This window comes from Neovison vison, chromosome 6 (assembly GCF_020171115.1).
Source record: "Neovison vison isolate M4711 chromosome 6, ASM_NN_V1, whole genome shotgun sequence".
Lineage (NCBI taxonomy): Eukaryota > Metazoa > Chordata > Mammalia > Carnivora > Mustelidae > Neogale > Neogale vison.
Genome location: NC_058096.1, coordinates 122448653 through 122455935, shown reverse-complemented (window position 1 = coordinate 122455935; position 7283 = coordinate 122448653).

The window sequence follows — 7283 nt, the reverse complement described above, 5'->3', positions numbered from 1 at the left end:
TCTCTTCAACAAATAGTGCTGGGAAAATTGGACAGCTATATGCAGAAGAATGAAATTCTACCATTCTTTTACACCATAAAAGACCTCAACGTGAGACAGGAATCTATCAAAATCCTAGAGGAGAACATAGACAGTAACCTCTTTGACATAGGCCACAGCAACTTCTTTCAAGACACGTCTCCAAAGGCAAAGGAAACAAAAGCAAAAATGAATTTTGGGACCTCATCAAGATCAAAAGCTTCTGCACAGCAAAGGAAACAGTCAACAAAACAAAGAGGCAATCCACAGAATGGGAGAAGATATTTGCAAAAGACAATACAGAGAAAGGGCTGATCTATAAAGAACTCCTCAAACTCAATCCTCAAAAAACAGATAAACACATCAAAAAAAATGGGCTGAAGGCAGGAACAGACACTTCTCCAAAGAAGACATACAAATGGCTAACAGACACACGAAAAAATGTTCACCATTATTAGCCATCAGGGAGGTTCAAATCAAAACCACATTGAGATACCACCTTACACCAGTTAGAATGGCCAAAATTGAGACAGAAAACAACAAGTATGGGAGAGGATGTGGAGAAAGGGGAACCCTCTTACGCTGTTGTGGGGGAATGCAAGTTGGTGCAGCCACTTTGGAGAACAGTGTGGAGATTCCTTAAGAAATTAAAACTAGAGCTACCCTATGACCCTGCAATTGCACTACTGAGTATTTACCCCCAAAGATACTGATGTAGTGAAAGGAAGGGTCATCTGTACCCCAGTGTTCACAGCAGCAATGGCCACCATTGCCAAACTGTGGAAAGAACCAAGATGCTCTTCAACAGACAAATGGATAAAGAAGATATGGTCCGTATATACAATGGGGTATTATGCCTCCATCAGAAAGGATGAATACCTAATTTTTGTATCAATATGGACAGGACTGGAGGAGATTATGCTGAGTGAAATAAGTCAATCATATGGTTTCTCTTACTTGTGGAGCATAAGGAATAACACAGAGGACATTGGAAGAAGGATAGGAGAAGTGTGTTGGGGGAAAGTGGAGGGGGAGATGAACCATGAGAGAATGTGGACTCTGAGAAACAAACTGAGGGTTTGGGAGGGGGAAAGGGTAGGGGGTTCCATGAGCCTGGTGGCGGCTATTAAGGAGGGCACGTATTGCATGGAGCACTGTGTGTGGTGCATAAACAATGAATCTTGGAACAGTGAAAATTAAATTAAATCAAATTTTAAAAAGAAAACTATTATTTCACCCACTGTATGGTCTTGGCACCCTTGTCAAAAGTCAGTTGACTACTAGGTATTTACTCAGAAGGATAATATTTACCCAAATGATACAAAAATACCCATTTAAAGGGATATGTGTACCCCCAATGTTTATGGCATTATCTACAACAGGCAAATTATGGAAAGAACCAAAATGTCCATCAACCGATGAATGGATAAAGAAAATATGTTACACACACACATGCACACACACACAATGGAGTATTACTCAACCATAAAAAGGAATGAAATCTTGCCATTTGCAATAACATGGATGGAGCTAGAGAATATTATACTAAGCAAAATAAATCACCCAGAGAAAGACAAATACCATATGATTCCACTCACATGTGGAATTTAAGAAACAAAGCAGATGAACATAAGGGGGAAAAGAGAGGCAAACCAGAAAACAGACTCTATTGGAAGGATAGGTGGGCGGGGAGATGGGTTAATGGGTGATGGATATTAAGGAGAGCACGTGTGATGAGCACTGGATGTTGTATGTAAGCAACGAATCACTAAATTCTATAGATGCAAACTAACACTACACTGTATGTTAACTAACCAGCATTTAAATAAGAAACTGAAAAAAAAAATCTGTTGGCCACAGATTCATGGGGTTTTTTTCTGAACTCTCCATTCTATTCCATTGATTTGTATGTCTATTCTTATGCCAGTAGTTAGTTCATGATCTTGATGACCACAGTTTTGTAGTAGGTTTTGAAATTTTAAAAAATATGAGTCCTCAACTTTGTTCTTCTTATTCAAAATTGTTTTGGCTATCTTAGTGACTTGCAATTCCAAATGAATTTCAGAATCAACTCATCAATTTCTATAAAAAGTCAGCTAGGATTCTGATAAGGAATCCATTGACTCTGTAGACCAATTTGGGGAGTATTACCATCTTTTTTTTTAAACTTAATTTTATTTTTTCAGTGTTCCAAGATTCATTGTCTATGCACCACACCCAGTGCTTCATACAATATGTGTCCACCTTAATACCCACCATCAGGCTCAACTAATAATATTAGCTCTTCTGAATTATGAACATGAGGTGTCTTTTCGTGTATTGAGGTTTTCTTTAATTTTTTCAACTGTTTTGTTATTTTCAGAGTACACTTGTTTTGCTGAAATTTATGCTAAGTATTTCTCTTTTTTTTGATCCTATTGAAAAAGTGAAATTTTTCTTAATTTCATTTTCAGATTGTTTCTGAAAACAATGTTTTTACAGATGTTTCTATCAGCATAGAAACATATCTGATTTTGCCTATTGATTATGTATTCTGCAACCTTGCTGAACTCATTTATTCATTCTTATAATTTTTATAGATTTCTTAATTTTGTTTTTATATAGATAAAGTCATAAGGTAGTTTTACTTTTTTCTTCCCAACATGGACTTTTTAAATTTATTTTTTTTGCCTAAACACCCTTGTTAAACTCTTCAGTACAATGTTGAATAGAAGTGGTAGAGCAGAAATAGTCACCTTGCTCTTTACCCAAAGAACTAGTCTTTCACTTTTATGTATGATTCCCTAACTTGTTGACATATAACTTTCTATTATATTCTCTTATAATGCTCTTTATTTTTGTAAAGTAAGTAGTTATGTACCTCTTTCATTCCTTTATTTTAGTAATCTGTGGTTTCTTTTTCTAGTTAACCTAGCTAAAGTTTTGTTAATTTTGTTGGTCTTTTCAAAGAACTAAATTTTTGATTTATTGATTTTATTAGTTTTCTATTCTCTATTTCACTTATTTCCACTCTAGTCCTTTTTTCCTTCCTTCTGCTAGCTATGTGTTTAGATTTTCCATCTTTTTCTGTTTGTTTCTTTTGATGGAAGACTAGATTATTGACTTAAAGATCTTTCATTCTTTTCCATATAGATGTTTGCAGCTATAAATTTCTAAGCACTAGTTTACTTGTATTCCATAAGTTTGGTGTGCTTTTCATCTCAAAAAATTTCTAATCTAGCTTATAACTTTTCCTTTGGCATAGTTGTTATTTAAGAGTGTGTTTTAATTTCTACATATCTATGAATTCCCAAATTTCTTCATTAATTAATTTTTAATTTCATTCCATTGTGGCCAGAAAGCATGGTTTGTATTATTTCAATCCTTTTAAATTAATTGAGCCTTATTTTTTTTAAGATTTTACTTATTTATTTGACAGAGAGAGAGATCACAAGAAGGCGGGGGTGGGGGGGGAGGGAAGCAGGCTCCCTGCTGGGCAGAGAGCTGGATGCGGAGCTTGATCCCAGGACCCTGAGATTATGTCCTGAGCCAAAAGCAGAAGCTTAACCCACTGAGCCACCCAGACGCCCCAATTGAGGCTTATTTTAAGGTCACGAACAAAAAGTACATGTATATCCTCTCTTATTTATCTTTGCAATTACCTTTACTGTGCTTTTTATTTCTTCATTTGGGTTTGAGTTACTGCCTTGTGTCTTTTCATTTGAACCTAAAGGACTACACTTAGTATTTCTTTTCTAGTTAGTTGACATATAGTGTAATATTAGTTTCAGAGAATGGTTGGAGATATTGTTTGACCACAATCTTATTGTGCACCAATACTGTGAGAGAGAAAATTTTAGAAAGAGCCAACTCAGGCAAGTAATATTCTAAATTTACCATATGCATCAGTCAAATCAGTCTGGGAGCCCAGAATGAAAGAGAACTTTAGCAAACTAGAGCTCTTACTAAGGAAAGAAGAACAATATGAGAGAGTCTTAAAACCTGTCTTTGAGGAACTGCTAAAGGAATTGAAGCACATGGCTCAGAGAAGGGAGTGCTGCTGGGGAATAACTGAAGAGCCAGCACATACTAGAAGAAGACTTGTTAGGGATGCTTGGATGGTTCAGATGGTTAAGTGTATGCATGTCTTTTGCTCAGGTCATAATCTCCAGGTCCTGGGATCTAGCCCCAGCTTAGCAGAGAGTCTGTTTCTCCTTCTCCCTTTGTTTCTCCCCCTGCTTGTCCACTCTCTCTTTCTCTCTTTCTAAGTGAGTAAATAAAATCTTTTTTTTTAAAAAAAAGACTTATTCTGTATTGTCCAGAGGAAGAAAGTATGAATTGCTAGAAGATGTCAGTTCGATATAAGTCAATTCAACTCAACAAATATTTATGGCACCTATTATATGCCAGGAATTGTTTGAGGCACTGGGAATAAAGTAGTGATCAAAATCTCTATTATCAAAGAGTTTACATTTTATAAGAGAGATAGACAATAACACAAATGTCAGGTGATGAGGTGATAATGTATCCTAAGAAGATAAATAAACAAAGTATCAGTGACAACCAATTAAGAATGACATTTTAAAATGATGCCAGATATAGTTGTATCAAAAACTATCAAGAAGTGCTTGGGTGTCTCAGCAGGTTAAGTAGCCAACTCTTGATTTCAGGTCAGGTCATGATCTCAGGGTTCTGGGATCGAGCCCCACTGGGACTCTGCACTTAGCGGGGAGCCTGCTGGAAGATTTTCTTCCTCTCCTTCTGTCCCTCCCACCCGACTTATTCACCTACTCCCTCTCTAAAAATTAAATAAATAAATCTTTAAAAATAAAGGATTCCCTCAAATGCCTAGGAATAAATCTAGGAAAATTTGTGCAAAAGTTATACACAGAAAACTCCAACTTATTAATGAGAGTAATTAAAGAAGACTTAAATAAGTAAGAGAATATTCCTGTTTATGGATTGTAAGTCTATGAGACGTTAATTTTCTCCCAAATTGATCTATAAATTCGACATAATTCCAGAAAAAAGTCTAGAGCTGTGTGTATATGTGTGTTGACAACCTGATTCTAAAATGTATATGGAAATACAAAGGACCAATAGCCGCCCACATGATCTTAGAGAGGAATAAACTTAGAGAACTTTACCAAATTTCAAAACTTACTATAAAGCCACAATAAAAAAGGCAGTTTGGTATCTCAGCAAAACAATAAGCAAATACATAATGGGACACAATAGAGAGTCCAGAAACAGACCCACACATAATTGGGTATTTTACAAAGATGACACACAGAACAGAAGGGAAATGTCGATCTTTTCAGTACTAGTGCCAAGTCAATTGGATATTCATTGGGGAAAAAAGAAAGTTGACCATAAAAAAGTCAATTCCAGGAGGATCATAGATCTTAAAGTAAAAGGAAAACAACAAGGCTTCCAGAGATAACATTGGAGAATATATTCATGACTTGGTGTAGGCAAAGCTTTCTTAAGCAGGACCAAACACACTAATCATAAAGGAAAAGACTACATTTTTTTTTGAAGATTTTGTTTATTTATCTGTCAGAAAGAGAGAGAGAACACACAAGCAGGAGGAGCAGCAGGGAGATGGAGAAGCAGATTCCCCGCTGAGCAAGGAGCCAGATGTACGATTTGATCCCAGGACTCTGGGTCATGACCTGAACCGAAGGCAGACGTTTAACCAACTGAGCCACCCAGGAGCCCAGGAAAAGACCACATTAAAAATAAAACTTCTGTTCATTAAAAGGCAAACCACAAAATTGGAAAAGACATTTTTCATATCAATAATTGCAAAGAACTAGACTATAAAAGGTATGCAAATGTTTAGTGCCAGAAGAGATTGTCAAAGAATGTTCTAAAGTGGTCAGAGTAATTTCTATTTCCACCAGTAGTAAATGAGAATTCTTAGTTATCTTAACCCAGTAATTCTACTCTGATATATTGCTCAACGGAAATGCAAGCACATGTACACCACAAAATATCCATGACAGCATCATTTGTAATAGTTAAAAACTCAAAACAACTCAATGCCCATCAAGTAAAATGGATCAATAAATTGTGATACAGTCATATGAGAATACTCCACAGCAATGAAAAGGAACAAAGTACTGCACAATATGGTTGAATGTCACAAGCTGTTGAGTGAAAAAAGTTAAATATAAAAGAGTATTTACTCAATGATTCCATTGATATAAATATAAATACGGTGTTATAAATCAGGACAATGGTTACTTTCTGGGGTTTTTACCAAATGGAAAAAGGTACAAGTGCTGGTCAAGTTGTATATATTTCTAAACATGTGTTCCACTTCAGTAAAAACAAAAACAAAATGATTATGCCCCATCTGAGTTTCTTAGCACATCTTAAGAGGGATCAGGGTGAAAAGAGGACATGGGCTAGAAATGAGAGTGTGAGAACATCCTCTAGCAATAATATAGGAAATTAGGAATCCAGGAGGAAAGACAGCCAAGGAGAAATTCATGGCAACTAGATTCCTATGTGTTTGTAAATAACAGAGTATTACATATTCATTTTTAAGTTGTGTTCTGGGCTGCAATTTGCTCCAACTTCTCTGACCCTATCACCTCTCCCCCTTCAACTTTATTTCCCTCAAGCCATATATAAACTTCACAACACCCTAAAAAATGGTAAAGCAGAATAAAGAAATGGATGATGTATGGAGAAAAAAGGACTATGCTATTAGGGGATAGGAATCCCAGAAGAAGGCATCTCTGAAAAGGTAACACTCGAATAGAGATCAAAAAGAATGTTCCAGGGACGCCTGGGTGGCTCAGTTGGTTGGACGACTGCCTTCGGCTCGGGTCATGATCCCGGAGTCCCGGGATCGAGTCCCGCATCAGGCTCCCAGCTCCATGGGGAGTCTGCTTCGCTCTCTGACCTTCTCCTCGCTCATGCTCTCTCTCACTGTCTCTCTCTCAAATAAATAAATAAAATCTTAAAAAAAAAAAAAAAGAAAAGAATGTTCCAGACTGGGAAAAGTAAATGGAAGTCTCTGAGGCAGGATCTGCTGAGCACATTCAAAACCCAATAAGGAAACCAGTGTATGGGAGCCAAGGAGGATTATAGGAGATGAGATCAGAGAAATAGCCAGATGACGCTGGCTTGTCTGGGCTATGAATTTTACTGGATTTTAGTCTGAGTGAGATAGGAAGTCATTCCAGACAGGGTTTTGAACAAAGAAATGACATAATCCAAGTTGTGTCAAACGTATCCTTCCAGTTGCCAAGGGAGAACAGATTGCAGAGAGG